Source organism: Parus major, chromosome 2 (assembly GCF_001522545.3).
Source record: "Parus major isolate Abel chromosome 2, Parus_major1.1, whole genome shotgun sequence".
Classification (NCBI taxonomy): Eukaryota; Metazoa; Chordata; class Aves; order Passeriformes; family Paridae; genus Parus; species Parus major.
In genome coordinates this window covers 50,780,838-50,805,114 of record NC_031769.1, presented here as the reverse complement: position 1 = coordinate 50,805,114, position 24,277 = coordinate 50,780,838, and the positions used below count along the sequence as shown (strand labels likewise).

Here is a 24,277-nt window from a genome sequence, read left to right as displayed (position 1 = left end):
CAACACTAAAATACAATTTTTGTTTTCTATTACTCCAAAATGTGACTCATGACAGAAACCTGCTTCAGACCATCACAGAAGAAATGTCAATGGAAGACATTTACATCTATTTTAGTTCTAGAGTAAATTAATGAAACAGAAAAAAAAAAAAAAGCAGGAAAGTGTCAATGCTCCAGATTTCTATGCACAAAAATAAAGTACACACTTCTGTCTTACTGCTTCTGTACAGTCTCTTTGCTTATCTGCTAGGTGTATGAGTATTCCTCTCATTTCTCTAAACAGCTGCTAAAACTGAAACAACAGCTGTATTGGAGACTGCCTTGCAATTTCCTGCTTTGATGGACTGTCCTGAGTTTAGACATCACTCATAAGAGACAGCTCTGACTCTGAGGGCCCATCGGCATCTTGGAATTCCAGCTATAAACTTCGTGGTGTTTCTGTTTGACAAAGGGGTTAATTTTCCATAGATCAGAATTACTATCTGTCTCATTGCTTATGCCTTTTCTCCACTTGCTGTCTTTGCAGTTATAAGCCATGTAATCATTAACTTTTTCTCCACAATGTTTTCATCAGAGTAGCTACTATTTTCACAATGAATTTGAAAAAAATCCAGAGATTTTTTTCACTCTCTTTTTTTTTTCTTTTTTTTTTTTTTTTTTTAAATCCTGGAAAACAAAGAAAGAGTAAGATCTAACAAAAACTTGAATTTGAGTTATTACCCCTAACCTAGAGCTACTGCAGATACATCCAAAAGAAACTTGGCAGTAGTTAAAGTTTCATGCTCAAAGCTGTAAGTTTGCTTTCAGGATATTGCATCTTGTACTCCTAATGAGTGAAGTCAAAAATGTCACTGTGTTTCCTGACATCTGCAGCTGAGGTAGCCTTAAATCCACTTTAAGTCAGGAGAGTTTGTTTTAAATGCCAAGTGCTTTGGGGCACAACTTTGATGCCTAATCTTTTTCTTTTCTGTGCTTGTGTACTTTGTGTCAATAGATGTAAGTGTATAGATAAGACTTAAATATTTTCAGACTCCATATATCTCATTTGCATGTTCAATGAAACGTCTATGTAGCCAAAACTTATGTTTGTTTTTGGAATCAGAAGAATCAGAAGGAGCTGCAAGTAAACATTTGCCTATCATATATTCCTATTAACTGCTCCAACTGTCACTGAAAGTAATGTCAGTCTACAAGTTGATATACTAAACCTCTGGATAACTACTACTGTGTTTTCTACTGGAAAGTTTGTGTACATAAGCAACTTTCCTTTTGCAACTTCCCAAAAGCAGACAGATTTTGTGAATAATTACCCTCTTTCCCTACATTCCAAGATCAGAGGTAAAAGCATCTAGTGGAATATATTACCTGAAATTATACTGCATATTTTCTGAATTACTTCTCTCTCCACAGTGTTTGCAGGTATGACATACAGAACTGTGATCACATGTGATGTTTACTACCATAAATCTCTATAATTCATTGAATAAGGCTCCTTTTTTTAATAATGGACTGTCCAGTTCTGAACATTCAACAGCCCATTCTATAAACTGAGTGTAGTTAAATCTGGGAAAGGCAATCTTTCTAAAACCACAGGTCAGCTTTTGTAGTGCAACTGTTCTGCATCATGGAGTCAGAGACTGTATTTTTGTCTATATTCCAAAAAGGACATGTGATAAATGGTACACTAACAAAATATGCTTTTTAAAAATTGCAAATATGGTTAATCTGCAATTTTAAATATTTAAAGATATCTGGAATGTCATTTGAGATTCTTATGAAGTCTAAAGCCCCTAAGCCTCTGCCTTACAACACAGATATATATCTATAATCCCATTCACATTGCACACATTTTTAAATACTACTCCGATGGTGAAAAGAAAAAAAACCCTTGCTTAGAAGGATAAATTCTAATGTTTTCTAACTTAAAGATAAGCTGCTATACTGTGTAAAAAGAGGAAATTATGGTTATATCTTGAACTGGTTCACTGAAGCTTAATCTGAACACAGGTCTGGACTGAACAATAAACACAGGTTATATATTGGGGATATGTAATGTGAAGCACAGGAGGATAATCAGGCCACAAGCTGATCACATCTACAGAGCTGAGAGATGAAGAACTATTTGCTGTAGGCACTTATTTATTTGGCAAGGGAGAAATAAGGGTCATTCCTTTTGCTTCCATAATAAAGACTTCTGACTTAGGTTAAAAAAATTGTGTGACTAAGATTGAGAGGCTGGAGAGCAGCCAAAGTTAAAGTTCACCATAAGGATTTATTAAGATAAGCTTGTGCACAATTTTAAAGTACTTTCTGCTTTATAGGTAAACAGAACATTCCAACAGTACTTCAAGAATTTCTTCTTCATTGCTGCCTTCATATCATCATGAAAAAGTATTTCAAGACATTTTCAAAAGTGTCTTATGATCAAAAATCTCTTAACACTGCCATCTGCAGAGCCAGACCAAAATGAACAAACGTGTTGTGGCTTTGAATGAAAGACTCTCTGTTTCAGTGACTGGACTATGCAGTAAATGCCCATTAACCATCCATCTGATCATGTTTAATTTTCACCATTTCCACAAAAACCTTGTTAATGACTTCTGAAAATTACCGACATGCATTTGGTCTCTGTTTACATGACTAGTATGAGTCTAGTTATGGAGCACAACTAACACCCAGCAGACTACAGGCCAAGACTTCATTCCATTGCAAGGCAACATTTTACTATCAATTTAGATGGCTGAAATATAGGGAGTTTTTTTTGTTACTTCCACAGATTTATCCACCAATCATGGATTTGAATCACTACTGAAATATGCTGCAGAGGCTTCAGCTAACTTGAGGAGAATGAGGAAATCAATGCATCCTAGACCCCTACAGGGCACTCACATTTCCACTTTTGGCAGTCCTTGCCTAGACCAAAGAAGAGTTGCTCATTGTTTTTAATTTAAAACCAAAATCTTCCCACTTGGAAAAGTCTCACAGGGATCCCTGTATAAACAAGAAAGTCAGCTGATATGTGGACAAGCATTCAATCCCTTCCCACTTTCAGATTAGCTATTATTAACGAGAGGCTGAAAACAGGCACTCCAGGATGCTTTTTTTTGCAGCTGTCTAAAGATCAGCTCCACAATACCTGCCTGATGGGGAGAGCTCCCTTAATCACTGGAAAATGAGAAACACAAAAACCCAAACCTACTCTGAGAATCATGAATGACTATTCATTTTCATACTCAAATAAGATTATCAGTAATTGCCTCTGCATGCCATGAAACACGCTACTGCTGCTGCACCTTATACCTCCATGCATGGACCTGCTCAGTTTTAATCCCTTGCATAAAGAACTCTTGACCCAGGGTGCACATTCCTGACAAAATCTCTTTTCATTGTCTGAAAAACAGCAGGTTTCATGAAACTGTAAGCAAAAAAAGTAAGCAAAATGTCAATCAGCAGCCTGAAAACTTACTTGTTGTCAAGGCAATACAACTTCTCTCACCAGCAGTCACGCAGTTTTTGCATGCTCTGTCCACCTCCTGAAACATTTTGTCTGTCCTCCAGTATCCAGAAAGGCTGAGTAAAGGAGCCAAGCTTAGTTTTACCAGCAAACAGTGGTCACAAGTAGACCCTAGGCTGGAGGCCTTAATGGAAAAGCTGTATATGCAGAGGTGAGGAAGTAAAAAGCACCTGGAACTCCCTCTCAGGTGAACTTCACTTACAACCACATCACTTATTTTAAACACTAAACCCCCTTCACATCACCCTCTTGAGGTTCTTAAGGCAGTGCCAGCTGTCACTGTGCCTGCCCAGCCCCTTGGGGCTCCTCCACTCTGCTTGTCACCCACAACCTGGGGCCATCAGCACCTGACCCAGTGTCCCCAGGTTCCCATGGCCCTGCCCTCCTGGGCTCACACCCTGTCCTGTTCCCATCCCCATGGAGGTGCCCAGTGCTTGGGCTGGGGTTGCCACGTGGCTGGGGCTGTGGAAGAGCCTGGGCTGCCAGGCCCCCCAGTCACCTCCTGATATCTGGGGAGCCTGAGCCTCTTCCCCTTGCATGTCTACTTTCATCCTACTCCTAAGTGAAAAAAGCTCATGAAACTGGGACACACAAGGGGGGGAAAATTGCAATTCAGACTTTTACATCTTCCTGAGTGAGATCTACTATTTCTAAAGCAGAAGATAAAAGTAATTTTAAAACTGAGATTCTCTTTTAAGTTGAACAGAAATAGAGGTCACAAAAAATTATTTGCTTTCTGCACTAGACCAGTTATCAGTGACTAATGGATCATCTAATAGAAGATTGCTATTTTATTGAAAAAGGACACCTTCCAAACCATCTTTTATTCATTCTTTGGCAGAAGTTGTTTCATTTTTCCTAATTTTTCAGTATTAAAATGAGGGTCAAAAAGGACCGTCTCTTGTCAGTTACAAAGTTATTGAACCAAGTCCATTGCATTAATTACAGACTCTATACTACTTGAAATAAGAATGAAAGAGGAAAGCCAAATTAATGTGCAAAGTGCTTATCTGAAACTTAGATTTCTCTTGAAACTAAGATGCCACTCTAAGAAAATCAATTTACAAAATGCAATTGTTTTTTCCTACAGTGAAAAGTAACCAGCCAGCAGAATACTGGTATTTTATCGATGGGTACAGTAAAAGAACATATAAAAACATTTTCTGTGGACTAATTTACAGGTTTTTCATCCATGTTTCTTCATGTACTAATTCTTCAGTTGATCTTAGTTCCAGTTATACTTTCTAAAAATACTCTTTGTCTTGAAAGGACTGCCTTGATTAAGACATCTGTACTTTTACTCTGCGAAAGTTAGGAATCCACTTTACCATGCCAGATTTTTTTTTTCTCCCAAACCCCAGAATTAACTAAATTAAAAAGAAATGTTTTCTTCAAGCTTAAGTCCTTGGAAGTATATCTGCAGGTGCCTGAGTATTACCAATCATTGCAGATGCAGTGAAATGTAGAAATTAGCTTTCAGGTCACCATGTACATACCTTCTCTCTTATGCACCACACATTTTAAACATCTGACAACAGTTTTATTTTAGGATGGTTAATCATCCATGAGTATTTACTTATAAAAGCCTGTTTTCAAGGGAACCTAACTAGACCATAAAAATTTGCTTTAGGCAGAGACAAGCACAAAACAAAAGTTAATGCTTTTAGTTTGTTTCCAGAATAATAAAAACCTATTTGAGCACTCCTAAGTCATTGACAACAGTGGATCCAGTAAAAATTACTTTTACTTTTAAATCAACTTTTTCTAACCAGAGTGTAAAGATGCCTAACTGTTCTGATATTTATTTGAGGTCTAAGATACTTCAGAGAATGGTGAAGTCTGGCAGAAAAGACTTTTCTTGAGAAGAGAGGGGATGTTATTACAAAAGGTTCCTTTTTACAGATCTCATAGAGAAGAGCTGTCACTGGGAAGAAAGTCTGTTGTAGGTCATACTATCACAGTGCTTTTCTTCCTCGTCAGTGAAAAGTCAAGATAGTGTTTTCAAGTGCACTCAGTGTCCACCTGCTCCTCCTCTCACTAATATCACCATCACTAACATTCCCCAAGGTCCAGTGGGAGCTCAGGTGAGTCACACTGAGCATTTTCTGAAAACATGTTAATAATGACTTTAGAACATTGTTTAAAAGTAGGAGTGTTCATTTTTCTAAAGCCACATCACTGTCTGTCCTCCATATATTTTTCTTTTTTATTTCAGATGTATTGACCAACTGTCTAAAACACTGGTTTCCTATTTTGTCCAATACAATCATCTGCAGACAGCTAAAACAGTGATCTTCAGAATCAAACAGAATTTTTGTATTGTAATATAATATATTCAGGGCATTTACATAAAGGTATGATACACTATCCTGCCTGCAAAACATTTTCCCCATCCATTTGTACCCCAGACTCAAGCCTATCAAAATCCCTTTAAGAGGGATTTTATATATTTTTTAAAGACTAAGAATCTGCCACAATCAAAGTTGATTTGCTAGAATCAGGTGCTTACTTACAAGGTATCATATTTATAAAACATCCATATGCATGGCTGGCAAATCCTAGGGTGCATAGTCTATGCACAAGCACACAGGGAATACAGTTCCCATACCTTTATTCCCTCTTTTTTGCCTTAATTTCTTATGTCTTTGTTTTTCCACTGTGCTCACTCACCACTTTTTTTTTTTCCTTTTTTCCACTGTCTTTATTCTCAGCATATTTTTCTATTTGTCCCAAGAGCAACATGAGTCAAACCATGTTAAGACTCAAGCCTACACAAATCCTTCTTATTCATAAATAAAAGAAACAGTAGGGATGGCCTTGCACTAAGCCTTTAATCTGACCTCCCTAGAATTTGGAGAAAGTTCAGATCTAACTTGACCTTCCCTAACCAGGACCATGTATATACATGTACAAGCAAACCCCATCACATTTTAGATGGGAGTTACATAAAAAAGTATAAAATTCTGAGAAATATATCAAGAATGAAGAAAAATGAGAAGTGCACATTGGAGACAAACATACAAGTGACTTTAGAAATTTAGGGATTTTTCTTGTCTCCTGAGAGTGCTAGAAGTGCCAATAAGACTTGCTACGCTACAGCCTATCAAGGCAATGTTTTTTAGGTTGGCATAACATTTTGACAAGTCATTTAAAGCCTTAAACATTAATGAATATGGAAGCAATAATAAAAATGCATGACATATACAGTGTATGTTTGCTGCCTAAGAGAATGTTTTTCTACCAGAATGTGTTCTCCCTGTACCCTCTCAAAATGCAGCTGGTGATCTGGTGATGAACTCACAAATGCTCTTAAACTCAATGTTTATTATAGAAGTCTATATGGGTTTATTATCTGCGAGCACAAACACACCCACATTTCCCATTCAACATGAACATCAATCAGGAGAGAAGTAAGGAATCAGACATTTCAACCTCCATTGAAATGTCTCCTCATCCATTCTCAACAACTGCATTAATCTCATTTTCATCGTTCAGTGCTCACATGTCCAGAAATGCTGGTGCTTATTTCTAGTATTGCTAAGATAGTAAGTTAAATCAGTTGAGGGGTCAGGAACAATGTTTGGTAATACCATGTTTGATAAAGGGTTCAGGTAGCCTTTTGACAAATTGACTCCTGCAAATGAGGTCTTGCCCCCCTGCAAAGAGCTGCAATCTTCTGGGCAGTAGAATTACACATGAGTCTCAGAGAAGTGTAAGATTTCTCATCCATGTGGGCACTAAAGTTCAGATAGTGGTAAATAGTCTCCTTCCACTTTCCAATTAGCTTTCTCATAAACACATGCATTTTCCTGCTGATGCATAAAACATGTCTGTTAGTCTGAGAAATGCCTTGGATCCAAAAAGTGTCAAACAGGGAACAACTAAACCTTTTAAAAATTATAATTAGGCAAATGGCAGAGTACACAATTCTGAAGTTGTGCACATATTTCTAGGGTATATGTGTTTGGGATAATTCTGTCCTAAAGCCAATATTATATTTAGTTTTTCTCTTAAAAAACACAGACAGACATTTGGAGAAGACTCTGAGCGTGTTTTAGTTCTGTTACTTTACAGATTACAAGAACAGACTCATCTTTGAGCTTCCATCAAGACGAAAGCTGGATTTTAAAACACTTACCCAGTTTTTACCTAATTTGTCTTAGTATTATAAAATGGGAATACCCTTTTTAACCAGCAGAAACATCAATCCGTTCAGAGTAGCTTTCAAATAGTTTCTAATAAATATCATTATATTGCTTTTTCTCTCCCTTAACAATAAAAAAAAAGTGGCATATTTGGGCACAGCATCCTCAAATGACTTATAATATACTGTCCATCCATCCATCCATCCATCCATCCATCCATCCATCCATCCATCCATCCATCCTGGGACCATAACAGTTACAATACTATGGTAAATAATACCTCCTTCAAAAATCATGCTCCATTTTTGGGAACATATTAGGGATCTATAATGAAACAAGGCTAAATGCTCTTAATTAGACACCTTTCAAGTTTTAGAATTATGTAATTTTCTCCAGGTATGTAGGAGCCCACCCACACAACAGAAAAAAAAAGTCAGGAGTTTTGGAAGGGGAAAATACATGTGATATATTTATAGTCAAACACACGTACCTACAATCTTTAAACCAAACTCTCCTCATTATGTATTACATGATGTATCATGTTTATGTGATGATTAGTCACAGAAATCACATCAGTTACTCAGAGACAAAATTGCTTCTCAGAAGCTTTGCCTCTTACTTTGCATTTGTTTAACCCTCACTTATGACCAGGGCCATTCAATTGCAAGGAACAGACTGGAAGCAATTCTGTTTATTTCCTTGGAATATTTCTTAGGATGAAGACAGAAATCACACTTTTTATTTGCCCCTCAATTACAGGGAATGAATATTAAAGCCCTAGCTAGTGCTAATTATAGCCCATTTTGAAAAGACTGACACACTTTGAATGACCTCCTTTGTCCTTGGAAATGGAAGAGATTGTTTAAAGCTAATTTGGGAAACTCATTGCCTTGTGATGCAGAAACAGAGCTCAGGTAAGAAAAATGCTTCCTTCCAGTGTATCTCCCTCTGATTTCCAGCTCCTCTCCAATCTTTCTGTGGCTGTCTCCTAGCTGGCTGTGTCTCCACCTGCCACACCACCCTGTACTTGTCACAGTGCCTGGGCTCAGAGTAATGTACTATAAGTGTACTAGTGAATACTTGCACTGGTTTAACATCAAATCATAACCAAAACATAAAGCAAGGAATCTCAAAGAATCATTCCATCTATCTCAAATAAATCAGAGAAGAATTTTGTTCCTGACATTCTTCCTGGGGAAGCAGTCAACCCAACAAGCAGAGTGAGGGTAGTGTGTGGATGTGTAGACTTGCAACAGATACTCTTCTATGAACTTAGAGATCACTTCAATCCCCTTTTCAATCTATCATGGATTCAGTGCTTATGAGCATCTTGAAATCTTTCCTAAATGATATGACAACAGATGCTTCACATTTTTATCCCAGTAAATTATCACCATATCCTTACTCTCTTAGTTCCTCATGTAATTAATTTCATGTTTTCCTTTTATAGCCTGTCCAAAGCCCATAACACTCTCCAGTCCACATATAATTTGCAAGTTCTGCATTGTCTCTCTTTGCATCTTTTAACCAGTTTCACTCCTGCAGCACATTAAGTACAAATGGTTTTGCTCGATTTCCAAAGTTATTGCCTAACTTAACCTAACCCAACACTTAGAAACCTACTCTACCTTCTTTCTATAAAAAGACAGGCATGATTCTGATTTTCTCATAGTGTATTCAGTTGCTTCCCTGTGCTGAACACTACACTTCAAATACTTTATTTGACACATAACTTTTGAAGTGTCTTAATTTCAGGAAAAAAGAAAGAGAAAGAAATGTTTTCTAACTCTACACAACTGTGCTGAATAAGCATCCAACTATGTATTTTTAAACTAATTTCAAGAAACTTGGCCTCCCTAAAAATATAGGCCAGCAGCTCTTCCAAGAAATGAAAGAACCAGTTAATTGCTTAGGGATTTATACATCTACATTTAGAGATCAGTTTGGATAAGAGAGGGAAAAAATGTTCCTGTCCATCCTACCACTAAAGTTTGTCTGACTACATATTAACAGAGCTACAACTTCCTGCTATGCTTGAGTAAGCTGTGCTCATGACAGCCCACTGTACTGGGACATGATATATGTATTTTGTAGATGCCTCAGAGAATGAGAACAAATCTTGCTGTAAGCTCTATTATGTGATACCCCAGGATTTTCTTTTGCTCACTCACCTATGAAAGACTGTGATAGCTATAGTCATTTTCCCTTCTGCATCTCTAACCTACACATCTCTAACACATTAGAAAAGGCAGGAGGGAACAAACATCCATCCTCTGATGTCTCCTGTGAACTGTTTTTTCCTTCTGACAACTGAAATAGAACATGTAAAATTCTGATGAGATGAGAAATGTTTTATTGGATGGCACAGCAGTCATGCACAGGGGCAGAAAGCTGAAAGATGTTAAAATGTCCAAGTTATTATTTCTAATAATTGTCTGCCACCCTTTGAGTAACTCTTTATTTTATTTTTTTCTTTTTCCTGGATATATTGTTCATTAGAAATAACCAGTTGTTATAATTGGCATATATATATATATATATATATATATATATATATCCACTCTAAACCAGGGAATTCTCAGATTCAAGCATAAGACTTTTTTTCTCAGGCTTCTTAAGAAACAAGATTACTTATACAAATTCCATCTCTTCACAATTTCTCCTAAGGAAGTTTAGGATGAGTTTTACTATAGAAAAGTGAGCTTCTCAGTTTTTCTGAAAGGGTTAAGCACTTTCAGTAAAAATCTCCATCATCTCTAAAGGTCACTCTTAATAAAGTCACAAGCACCAAGGAGGAAACAGGTCCCAATTGACAGGTCACTGGAGATAGAAACCTGGAAAACTGGATTCAATTTTCAGTATGGTATTGACTCCCTGAGTACCTGAGCAAATAATTTCACTTCCTCATGCCTTTGTCTCTCTCTGTCCCCCTCTGTAATATAAGAGTAATATACCTTGAGATCCAGCTAAAGAGTGTGACATGACATGTAGTCCAAGATTCACTAATGGAAGATCAGAGCCTGTATGAAAAGCTAGGCAAGTTATTATTTGTCATCTCATGGATTCTTCTAAAAATAACCATTTCCACCAAAGACTTTGTACATCAGTTACCCTGCACAATAAAAAATATTGAGAATACACATAGCCACACTAACCTGATTTTAGGTGTACAGGCTGAAGGAAAGGAATCATGGTGTAAAGTTCAGTACTGTATAACACTACAGAAACCACTATCAAGCATGTCTAAATACTGAGCTGATTTTCAGATTTATTTCATGTTTCTCCTCTCCAAGATGACTACAAAGGAGGAGTTATTAAAACAATAAGCTTCAGGTAAGCTCTTGCTGACTCAACATTGGATTTTTATCCCTCAGTTGGCAAAAAAAAAATATAAATCAATTATAAATTATAAAGTCCAATTATAAAACAGTGGTATTAAAATCACCCTGCACGTCCAGAGTCCCATGGAGAAATACTGCCAGACTTCAAGGAGAGATGATCTTGTTCTCACTCCTCCAGCTGAAAATGCAGTTTGCATGGGAGCAACCAGATGTAGGCATTTGGCAGGCATGGCCTTCCAGGAGAAGACACCAGCAGGGCGTCAGCTTCACTGAGCTGCAGGGGTTGACTCAGGCTGTTTCAGAAACATAAGCTTCTACTGTCTTTCAAGATGAGAGATTTGAACATCATCATGCATGGGTTTCCAAAGGCTACAGAAATGAGCAATTGCATTCACTTCATTATTTGAAGGCTGTGCCTTGGGAAGGGACACCTTTCACTAGACCAGACTGCTCAAAGCCCCATCCAGCCTGGCCTTGAACTTTCAGGGAAGGGGCACCACAGCTTCTCTGCCTTTTAACAGACTGCACTAAATAATTAAAACTACTTCACTTTCTCAGATGACATGGAAGAAAAAAGAATAATGTTAAGTATTTCATCTGTCTAAGAGTTTTTGAGGACTGTGTTTGACAGTTTAGTGGGCTTCCATATTAATAATACTTAAAAAATTCCTACAGTATTGCTAGAAAATTTGTTTTCTAAAACAATAGCTTCATAATACCTCTCCCTTAAGGAGACACAGAATGGATTTAGTACAGTAATCTGGAACTAGGTTTAAGTGAAAAAGAGACTTTAAAAAAAAAGAAAGGTGTTCATGAAGGGCATTACTATTGATAAACTGGAAATTACACGTTGCCCTGATATTTCTGCAGTTTCTGAGTCACTGAGTGCTTGTGAACAGGAAAGGAAATCCAGAAGTCAGACAGATGAAAGACCAAGAAATGACACAGACATTACTAATTCTGTTAAATCATTTGGCTTACAGAAAATCGATAAAATATGTGTAAAAGGGATGATGACCTATTCCCTTTATCTGAACAGGTTCTGAAGTGCACCTCTTTTGTGGCATACATCATCTGGCACAGCAGAATAGCTGGATTTGTTTATGATAACTCAGGCTGCTACTGCTCAAGAGCTCTGCCTCTGGCCATCCATCTCACTCAACAGGAATACACCAGACTCTCCACATTCCTTAAGGATTTCAAGAACCATTAAGCATGGGTGGGTTAAGGCTGCATGTGGTAGCTTACACACCTACAACATGTGGAAGTAACTCCCACAAAATCCTGAATGGACAGGAGGGTCTAGGACTTTATGTGAGACATATTGCCCCCTCAGAGACCTACTGAGTCCTCTCTTGGTGCTCTTCTAATTGCTTTAAAGCTTCAGTCAATACCCTGGGTAGAGTGAATATCTTATCAGTTTTATTCTCAGTTCCCAGGTTCCTCTGACATAAAGGAGACAAGCAGCTCCTCCTTAAAAAAATCAAGGTTACAGCTAGTACGACTGTCTGCTTGTGGCATCATTGCCATGGAAGACTTATTCCAGATCTTCAGCTGCCCTTGCTTCACTCTGAAGTGTGTCTCCCAGTTGAGGAAAAAATGCTGGTGGCTAACAACAGGAGAAAAATGTACCTTTTTAAAAAAAAACATGTTATTTTACCAGAGAGTCTTCATCTTTTCCCTGCCCTAAAAGAAAAGAGGTATCTGAGAAAGAACTGAACAATGTGCCCCTGTTATTGAGAGAGATATACAAACCACCAGACAGCTTTTGATGCTTGCATCTAAAATCATTTAAGGTATGAGGTAGGAAGACCTCAGACTCATAACACAAGGGTATACATTTCATTGCCAACTTTGTGGTTAGTAGAAGAGAATTCTGCAAGCTAATTATTCTTCAGTCTGATAATTTATTATTTCACCAGAATAAAAGGATTCCCCTCTGGGTGCATCTCCTTCTTTTCCCTCAGGTACCTGACATTGCTGAAATTGAAGGCCATAATTCAATTAACAAAGGATGGGAATTCTTAATGAAAATTAACCACTCAGAAACAGATGTTGATGCCACAGAAATGCCAATACTCCCCATGAAGCACCACTGGCTGTTGTGTGGATGGGGAAAGGCAGAGACATCTGAACTTGGAATTACACACCAGATGAGGTAACTATACTTACATCTGCAGACCACTGTTCAATGAAGTGTTTAAACACAGGCTCAGATTTTATTGATCTGCTTTGCCATATGCTTACATTTATTCTGTACTAGTAACATCACCAGCCAAAAGGTATACAATTTCACAGTAGTGCATTCTCCCTGATTGCTAAACCACCTTCAGATATCTGACTTCTTATGGCATGCATGAAAGCAATGCTGAGATTTCAGAATTTCAGAATCTCAGAATTGTTAGGGTTGGAAGGGGCCTCTGCGGATCATCTAGTCCAATGCCCCTGCAAAAGCAGGGTCACCTAGAGCAGGGTACACAGGAATGCATCCAGGAGGGTTTTGAATACCTCCACAGAGGGAGCCTGCATGACCTCCCTGAGCAGCCTGTCCATTGCTCTGTCACCCTCAGTGTAAAGAACTTCTTCCTCATGTTCAGGTGCAACTTCTTGTGTTTTAGTTTATGACCATTGCTCTTCATCCTGTCCCACCTGGGCACCACTGAAAAGTGTCTGGCACCATCCTATTGGCATCTGTCTTTGAGATATTTATAGGCACTAACAAGGTAATCTCTCACCTTTCCTCTAAACAAGCCCAGCTCTCACAGCATAAGAGAGATGTTCCAGACTCCAAATCATCTTTGTGGCCTTCATTTGACATTCGGTAGCAACTTGTCGGGACACAGCACTCCAGATGTGGCCTCACCAGGGCCGAGTAAAAGGACAGCATCACCTACCTTGACCTGCTGACCACACTCTTCCCAATGCACTCCACGATACCATTGTCCCTCCTGGCCACAATGGCACTGCTGGCTCATACACAACTTGTTACCCACCAAGATTCCCAGGCCCTTCTATGCAGAGCTGCTCTCTAGGAGGTCATCCCCTAACCTGTGCTGATATTTGGGGTTATTCCTCCCCAGCTTTGGGATCCTACACTCGCCCTTGTTGAACCTCATTAATTTTCCCTCCACCCAATTCTTCAGCCTATCAGGATCCCACTGAGTGGCAGCACAGCTTTCAGGTGTACCAGCCTCTGCCCTTCAGTTTCATACCACCAGCAAACTTCTATCCCTTCATCCAGGTCATTGGCAAACAAGTTCAATAAGACTGGACTCAACAGATTCCTGACTACAGGACTCCAGCTGATCACACCCCTCTGAGCTCTGACACTCAGCCAGTTCTTGTTCCACACCACTGTCCTTCCACCTAATCCACACTTCCTACAATTACCTGTAAGGGTTGTAGGGAAGACAGTGTCTTTCCAGCTATAGTAAAAAAAATGCAAAAGGAAGCCACAGCTGTGAAAAAGACTCCATGCCAGGGCTGGAACTCATGCTCAGCATTTGCTAACCAGCACTGCTGAAAAGCTGATCACAGACTGGTATGGCTCATGTGACTCAACGTTCAAATGAATTAATGCCTCTGTCAGGCTTCATGTTGAAAAAGCAGAAAATTAAGGACAGTTGGAAACACAATGCCTATATATGAACAACTTTTGAAAGTTTCATGTTTCCTTTTGGTGGGAATGGAGTTGAGGATGTAAAATCAGCATAGTGAACTCTGATTCTGTCCCCCTCTTCCACATTTTTCCCCTCTGTAAACACCAGAAGAATGATTAGGGAACTTTTCCTTCTAATTTCATAGTCACAAAATCCCATGGGCAGGGATGTCATTCACTTCACCAGGTTGCTCAGGGCCCTGTCCAACTTGTCCTGGAAGACTTCCAGGGATGAGGCATCCACAACTTTTCTGGGCAACCTGTTTCAGTATTGCACCACCCTTGAGACAAAGAATTTCCTCCTAATAGGAAGAAAGAGAGGAAATTCCTCTTTTTCAGCTTAAAACCACTGCACCTTGTCCTATCAATATCTAACCATGTAAAAAGTCCCTCTCCCTCCTTTTTATAAGCCCCTGTAATATATTGGAAGGGTGCTCCAAGCTTTTCCTGAAGCCCTCTCTTCTCCAGGCTGAATGACTGCACTTTCTCAGCCTGTCTTCATAGAAAAGGCACTCCAGCCCTGATGATCTTCATGGCCTCCTCTGGGCTCACTCCAGCAGGTCCATCTTGGGGACCCCAGAGCTGATGCAGGTGGGGTCTCAGCAGAGCAGAGCAGAGGGGCAGAATCCCCTCCCTGGCCCTGCTGCTCTGGATGCAGCCCAGGACACGTTTGTCTCTCTGGGCTCAGTACCCATGGCTGGGTCATGTCCAGCCTCCCAAACACCAGCACCTTCAAGTCCCTCTCAGCAGGACTGCTCTCAATAATTCCTTCTTCCAGTCTCTACTTACAACTGGAACAGGTGCACTTGGACTTGCTGAACATCATGAGTAAGATTGTGGGTCCACTTCTCAAGTTTGTCCAGCTCCCTCATAATTTCTGATGGAATTTATCCATCAATGGTTTAAAGCAATTTCCTCTTGTTCTAACACTGGCCTCAAGCTTAACCAGACCTGGTTTAGCTCCCTGGCATTCAGAGACAACTGCCATTTCTCCTTTCAGTATTTTCTACTGTGAGTTTACATGAGAGAGTACAACACTTCCCTTTGTAAGGTAACAAAAACATAAAAAGAGGTTAGAGCAGACAGAACCACTATTTCTTGATGTGGCCACAGTCTTCTGTATCAGGAGATTCCAAATTCTTCTCAACAGATACGTGTACAATGGTTCTAACATGTCTAATGGTTCTACCCATGTCTCCACAAGTGTCGCAGAATCACTTAGGTGGGAGGGAGTCTCGGGAGTGCAGTCTTCCCATCAGGTTTTGAACACTGTCAGGGACAGAGATTCTCTGGACAACCTATTCCTGTATGTAATTTGTAATTATCTTCAGAGTAGAAACTTTTCTTTATAGTTACCCAGAATCTTCCATCTCAGTTTAGGGCCACTGTCTCTCATTCCTCTGCTGTGTGTCTCAGGAATAAGCCTAGCTTCATCTTCTTGAAACCCCCTCACAGATCCTGGAAGATTGTTTCCAGATTCCTTTTCTTGCTTTTAACAGAAACATATTCACTCCAAATCCCTTGATTTTAGGATTAAGAGTAGGAAGCCTGTGCACTGCCCTGAAGGTCATTGACCCAACTGCAGTGCTGCCAAGTATTTTTGACTGGAGTTGTCACGAGAGTGACAGACACATTTCAGCCTTAAAAGACAATGAAGAATTCAATCCCTGATCCCCATCTGCTCTTGGGATGTTTTGTTAAAGCAGAGAGAATCCTGAAGTAATGTAATCAGTTGTTATCAACATGAAGAAAATTTAGATTGCCAAGTCAATCACTTCCCATGACAAAGCTGAATAGTTCTACCTAAATCTTATTTATCAGTGTAGTACAGCATTTTCCCTAGAAATTCTGATATTACCAAATATTATCATTCTTCTGCCCTGACCCTTTTTTAATATTAAGTGTAAATGTTGAAAATCCATACAGTTGACACCACTGCCCTGGCAGATGCAGAATTAACAGTGATACTGTAAGGGATTGCAAAACCCTAAGCCATTTCACAAAGGGATTGAATTGAAGAGATAACACATTTTCAAATATAACTGAAGCTGGAATACAGATGCTCTCCTTCTACAACTTCAAATATTACCAGTACTTAGATGTGAACAGAAAAGACCATTATTAAATTTACCTCTAAAGGATTTTATAAACCCTTTAGGTCAACAATTAAGTGCTCAGCATTTTTATTTTTTTCATTTTGTAGTAGAAAATAATTTATCACCTACTATCACTTCAATTTTTACTGTTATTTACATTCAGGTTAGGGACAATAGTATTGATTTGCCCTGCTATGTTTTTGATTGTATGAAATAAAATATTTTCCATTAGTTTTCTTTCCAAATAAGGTTCTGTCACAGATTACAGACTTCTGATACTTGCTAGTTTCCCTATAGAACTTTCTGTAATTCAGGCAGGGAGTGAAAAAATTGCATGCCCCTAAACTATCACTGATATCCATTTAATACTCAAAGAAGAAAGTTGCTACTGCAAAGCTCTGATGAAATTCACCTCAAGCAAGGCAGTAAGGTGCCTTGAGAAAGAGCGTCACTTACTGGGTAGAGCAGAATCCCAGGACTTGAGAAATTTGGGCTAACACAATACAGCTGAACAAAGAGTTACAGCACAGCAATGATTTCAGGGTGATGCAAAGGCACACTGTACCACCCCAGTAGATTCCAGTACTAAATATGGGGCCACTTTGGTCATTGGGACAATGAAATAAGGATGAAACATTGTGAGACCCAAGAGGAATACGATTCTATGATTCTGTGTATAGATCAAGCCAGAATGACTGGGCATTGATGAATTAATGCTTCATAGAACACAATTGTGACTGCTGGGAGGAGACTTCAGGGTAGCAGTGGCTGCTTAAGTTAAAGCTAGAACAGTTTAGACAAAACTGAACTAAAAAAATAAAATAAAATGATGTGCTGAGAAAAGAAAGTTGATAGGATCCAAGACAAATCCAGAGGGACAAGAAAGGGAAAGTGGAAAAAACAAGATTAGATAAAGTAAGATCTTGCAGTATGATGACTACTTAAATGGCATCTGATAAGACAAGGCACAGAAAGTGTTGATAATTATTCCTCTGAGTCCACTTCTTCATGTCTAATGGTTGACCTTGAAATTCAAAACATTGCTTTACTCCTCTCAGGTGTTAGATGGTAGACAAATACTTTAAGTCATAATCATAAAAGTACTACAAAATCAATCTGCAAAGTACCAGTCTATTACACCTTCATAGAGACAAGCATTTGCATAATGTTCCTTTTCTAAAGTATAAAAATTTGGCACCTATTAGAAATAGAAAGCTTATTGAATTATGTACAAAATATTTAAATCTTTTGGTCAAATTTGGAATCCATATTAACAGTCTTTTAAAGTGCTTTTGCCTTTTTCTTTTTCTTTTTGGCCAAAAATCTACTCACAAAAGGCTTAGAAATTCTTTAGCTTGCTACAAAACCCCCATATAGGAGTAAAGTCCTACCTGGGAAAAAACCCAGACAAAACTGGAAAGAACACACACACACACAACACACATTCTCCAGCTTTGTTCCATTCAGTTCCATTCAGAATAAAGATAAGTGAACAGAGAGCAAGTGAAAATATTGCTGTGGTCTTTCTTAGCTTACCAATATTGTCAAAACAGGATACCAGCTTCCTATGGATCCCAGCTAATGTATCAGCTCCTACCAATAAGCAAATGTCAAAGACAAACATTTTGTATTTTGTTCCTGGCCATTTAATGTAAAGCAGAAGAATTGTTTTATAGTACGTGAAATTATGAATACTACATAGTACACAAAAGCATCAGACCACTGCAAAAAGAATTTTGTTAAGGGAAGGGATGAAAAGATGGATTAAGATTTTGAAGGAAAGAAAAGTAATTGACAAGTTTGTGGGGAAAAAACACCAACTAAACAGCTCTAAGATAATCAGCTTTGTAGCAAAAAACTTCTTGTGGTTTCCATAAAGCAACAAAATAGATGTTATCATATTGACAAGATCATATCACAGCAGCTAGGGGCAACAACAAAGAGCAGGAATCTCATTGGAAGAGTTTTATTTAGGGCCAAGGTTCTTCTTGATGATCATCCATCAGCAGCTGCAGTAACTAATTAAAAATCTGGACAAATATCGAAAAAATTTGTGAGGAGAACTGTTGACATGTACAAAGTGCAAGCTATTGATTGAGAATCACACTGAATGACTTCAGAATTTATAAATACCTATGTAATCCAATTAGACTCCTTACATCATCTTCTCTTGCAGACACCATTAAGATGTGAATCTAAAAACAGCTGTGTGATTATCATGTCCTGCTATAGAGTATAATTTTTCTAAAAAATTATGAACAGATGAAAATTTTATTTAATAAAGACTTTTTCACTTGGCAATGATACTTTGGTATTTTTCTTTCCTCCTGAAAGATAGGTGCTTTATTAAACTGGTTACCTGCAAGCTAACAGATTGATTTATGATTTTTTGTTATCTTCCTTATAAAGAAGAAATCCATAACTATTATATGTCATCCATAAAGTTGATGCAGGTTGCACTTTTAACTGATGCTAAACAAACTGTTTAAAAGCATTTGACTATTTCAAAAGCTAATTATTATTTCCAAGGTTCTATATAATCTTTGTATATTTCACACTACAATTCTGCTGATGTTGGAATAGAACAAAGTTACAAAGAATGTTGCTGTTAAGAGAAAATCCACCCAGAAGCTTCCTTTTGTAACAGTGAGAAGCAAGACAGCAAGTAGATATTTTCCAGGTCAGAATGTTATTGATAAATATGAATTAATTCTGAATCACTGATGTTCAGTAAAACAGAGAAATCCTGTGCAAAAACATGAAACAACACCATTTCATAGACATGAATTACCATGAAATAAACCTAAGTCCTTTAGATCTGTTGCCTTTTGTAGGTCACATTTACACAGGCCCCCTATATTACCACAGGATAAAAATGTATTGGTCCAGCTGGATTTTCCCAGGAAAGAATAAAAATACAGACTAGTTTAAGTCTTATTTTAAGAACAAAAGTTGAGCTGTAATCAAATACTCAAGGTTTCTTATCAAAGAAGGAAACTAAGACAGCCAAACTACAAACATAGCAACATTTTATTTTATTTTATTTTATTTTATTTTATTTCTGTCTGAGAAGCCACTTCAATGTAATACTAAACCTCTGGAAGCACAAAACCCATTTCTGCAAGGTTTTCTGTGAAGAACTCAGGCTCCCAGCGCAAGGCTGGATTAAGACTTTTCCTCACCTAATATTTTTGACATTGCAGTGTCTCTGTCCAGCTGAATAACTGGCTTTCTCATTGAAAAAGTCACAACAAGAGGTATTTATTGAAAAACAACAAGTTGTGTATTTGTGAATTCCACAAGGAGCTTGAGGCGTAGAGACTGACTAATTTGTCAGGTAGATTGATTTCCAGTAGTGCTCTTTGAGAGAAGGTACCAAAAGAGAGAGAGAGCCTTTCAGGACAATCAAAGCTCCAAGCATTAAATGCATGTTTAAATATTAGATATGTTTAAATGACTTCGTTTACAATTGCAATCCTTTTGAAATTGAATTTACCCATCAAAAATACTTACCTAGGAAAAGGAGACATTTTTAAATCTTTAAATTAATAAAAGGAAAAGGAGCAAAATTATACCCCATAGGAGGCACATTAATTAGGATTTTCTCCACTGAGTGCAAGTCAGTTCTGCTTCATACACATATGAGGTGGTACAGAACTGATCACAAAATTCATTCTTGAGGTTCCTGCAGATTTCAAGAACTGGCTGCCAGTGAAAAACTCACAAGTAGAAGATATATACCCTGAGCTTCCCCTTAAACTTTACAAGCACAGACAAAAACCAAATCAAATAACATTGGCACAGAGAACTGGAGCAACAAACCCCTGCAAAGTTTCTGGTCTTTGCATCTTCTCTCACATCTGCTGCAGTGTCTCCATCTAGGAGTGGATTTTCATGCCAAGTCACTCTGTCTGCATCTGTAAATCGATTCAGGTAATAGCTCTGGAACTCAAGCAACCAGCACAGCAGTGCTCATGTGCATGTGGCTGTTCTCTCTTGGCCCCATGACAAGGTGGTCCCTTCCAAAGGCTTTGCAAGCAGCTCCTGGCCTGTGCTAAAACCGAAGCGTGCCCAGATGCCATCTGCGAGAAGGATGGCTGGCTCCCACTGAAACTGCGCTTGGGACCATGCAAACTAATTATCTGCACAGCTTCCTGTATGGCAACATTTATGTTAATTAAGGGCCTTGCTAATGCTGTTGTTACTATTACTATGATACTATGTTCCACCCCAGTGCAGAGCAGAGGATGTAACAACATTTTGTAAATAACCAAAAGAGCCTCACAGTACCCATTCAGAGAACGACATGGGTTTAACCCAATTTACAATCTAGGAGACTGTTGGATCAAAAGACAACCCAATACACTTCTCTTCAAGGAAATGGTGGTAAGAGCCAAGAATAAGGGATGGGATTCTTGAATCTTACTGCTCACATTTAGCTGCTGGGCCACTACCTACGATGTTAAATTATTCATTTCTTACAGGGAAGGCAGGCTTGCACTCACAGGAAAAGCTGGGTGCAAGAAAAAGGGTTATCAAAGTATTCACACACTCTTTCAAAAGAGTTAGTTAACTGACAAAAATATGCTGCTGTAATGCATTTTCATGTGTAGGCAGCAATTCTTCTCAGCATCCTAGGGCTGGAATCCTGTGTAGGGAAAGCTCAACTGCTCAGTATATGTAAAAGACAGGCCTCATTAACTCTTGGACATCTTCTCATTTCTTGGTCATAAATCCTATTACCTTGTATTACAAACTGCCATAAAACTCACAGATAAAAGATAATTTATGCTCAGTGTACAGAAGCTAATGTTTCTGTACTCCTGAGAAGCACACAACCAGAAAATGAGAAAGTATGTATGTGAAACCTTAAGCCATTCATATTGAGCATGGCTAGCATGATAAACATGACTCTAAGGGCCTTATGCTCTTCAGCCAGGGTATAGTCTAATGGTAATTGATGTTACCAAATTTCAAACATAAAATGTATGAACTCTTGCATAAAATATCCTGCTTATAAAGACTGATTACTCCTTATTAAAAATTCAAGATTTCCTCCCTCCCCCACTACAGAATGAAATATGACATCTATTCAGTACACAGGTACATTCTTTTCTTTTTTCTTTTTTTTCAAACTCCAATCATCACGTAAAAAAATGCTTCACAACAACTATCACATCCTAGAATTCTTACAAAGTCTCCCTATTTCTGCTTCCTCTCCTAATTAGTGTTGCATGGCACACAAAAAGTAACAGCCCTTGGAGTTGGCAAAATCAAAGGCAGCTCAATCTTTTATTTGCTTTTTCTCTGAAGCAATTCAAATTCTTCAGACTTTGGCACCGATTTTAACTGTGTTGGTTATCTGCTCAAAGGAATATTTTGCTTTAGTGAAGGCTGAGAAAACGTGCTCATTTAGGCTGCTTGTCATTAGTTTTCCTTTCCCATTCAGACAAGAGAAAATCTTTCACTGTCAATTTATAAATTCTGTAGCTACAAACTATATTCTCATTGTTTGGGCCCTTCAACAGATGCAAATAATTTCACACCTGCTTTCTTTTCTTAAACATGTTTTTAGTGGTTTGACATTTATTGGAATTAATTTATCTACATTTACATACCTACAGTCTATATATCTACATTTCAGCCTCCCACCCATTTTCTTCATAGAGATTATGGAGACAGGTGTTTATGGGATGTAATTATTGCCATGTGTTTTCTCATTCCTTGCAGGAGGTCATCCTTAAAGGTCAGAAATGAACATAAGAGAGTTTACTTCCTTGTAGTTTTCTTCACTTTCCATGCCAAAACATTTTTATCAATATATTTCAAACACCTTGCACTGTCTGTCAGCCTATTTCCCAGGAGATGCCTCAGTACTCAAAGTTCTAATTACTCTTACATTCAGTACTTGGATAAGTATGAAATTATAATGTTATTGGCTGTTCAAAAAAAGGCTTTGTTTACCTGGTCCTTGCCTGATAGTCTGCACAGGATCCCAAATCAGGCATCGTCCTTGCTGTCTTCCTCTTACAACCCTGAAGACTTTTAGCAAGTCCATAATGTTCCCTGCAATGCTGTGGACTCTTTACAAGTGTGTTAAATATTGATGTATTTCTTCTACCATAACCTTCTATACCAACATTGTAACAATGTGAAATCTCTCTCTTTCAAAAAATTCATAGATTTTTGGTGGCCTTAGATATCTACTCACACCATCCTCGTCTTAGTTTCTGCACTGGTAACTATAAATTTAGCAGCTTGACTTGTTACTCCCCTTGTTATCCTTCATAGGGGTCTTAAGGAATTACCAGTTTATCTGCTGTATCCAAGTACTTTAGACTCTGCCTAGGTAGACATGACAGAGAACCACTCTCCTGCTACACTAAACCAAAGGCTAACATTATTTGGAAGCAAAACCATAGTTATATTTTGCTCACATATTTTATCCAAAGAATCCAATAAAGATCAGATTCTTCTTCCCAAGAGAGAAAGGTTTCCATTCTACACTTATAGAAAAAGCAACATGCTCTCAACTTTATCATTTGCATCAGCATTTGAATCTCAAAACCTTGCTTCATTTATTGCACAGTTTCCAGACTTGCATTTCGAACAGTCAGTGGGTCTCCCACTGTGTTAAACTCCCTCCTACCTTGATTTTAAATTACAAAGGGAAGAGGAGGAAAAGAGAGAATGTCATGATTGTGGCTGTTTGACAGAGAAAAATATCAAGTTGAACTCCATTAAAAAAAAAAAAAAGAAAAAAAAGAAAGAGAGAGAGTACTTCTAAGCTTAGGATCCTTATTTCTCTCAGTTTATAAACTACTCACTTTTTAAAAGAAAAACAACTATGCAGGATTATTATTATTATCTGGAGGTACCACAACAGTTGACTGAAGATGCCAACAGTGGCAAGTTTAAACCAACAATGAAAAGCAATTTTGTGTCAAAGTGAGCACTGAGATTGTTTAAATGGCCTGCCCCTATATCTGCCCCTTATTTCTGTATGCTAGAAACAGCCTGAAATCTCCTGTGGAACTCTGCCCATCTATGAAAAAAAATATTAAATGCTTTTTGTATGGCATTATTAGAAATAGAATAAAGAAATTTCCAGCAAACAAAACAATTAGCAACCTCCCATTTCTATTTAAAATGCAAAGATCGTGATTTTTTTTTTCAAGTTGTAAGGGGTTTAATTATTCATGGAAGACTCATGAAAGCAACCTTAGGCATGGCATTTTAAAGCCGCTTATGGAAAAGATGAATAAAAATAATTAGAAATCTTTCCAGCCTTAGCAAGAGTTTTGTAAATTAAACTGGAAATTGTCCAGTTTATCTCAGCTCTTTAACATGTTTTTAAAAATACCCTAAAGGAAATTTACAGTGGTCAGTGAAGTACTGCACTCACAGATCATTTACAAGCGAGTTACTCCCCACTTTTAGATTTTAACCACAGTTATCTTTTATTTCTCTTTCCCCCTCACTCTGCTGCCTCCATCTATTCAGCTGTGCAACTAGTGATCAGAG

At 38.1% G+C, this 24,277-nt stretch overlaps 1 protein-coding gene across 6 annotated transcripts in view; it reads right to left on the bottom strand.

Moving 5' to 3' along the window:
- The window catches only part of TPK1 (thiamin pyrophosphokinase 1), a 296,764-nt gene that overhangs the window by 81,139 nt on the left and 191,348 nt on the right, over nucleotides 1–24,277 (bottom strand). The gene's annotated exons all lie outside the window — the stretch shown is intronic.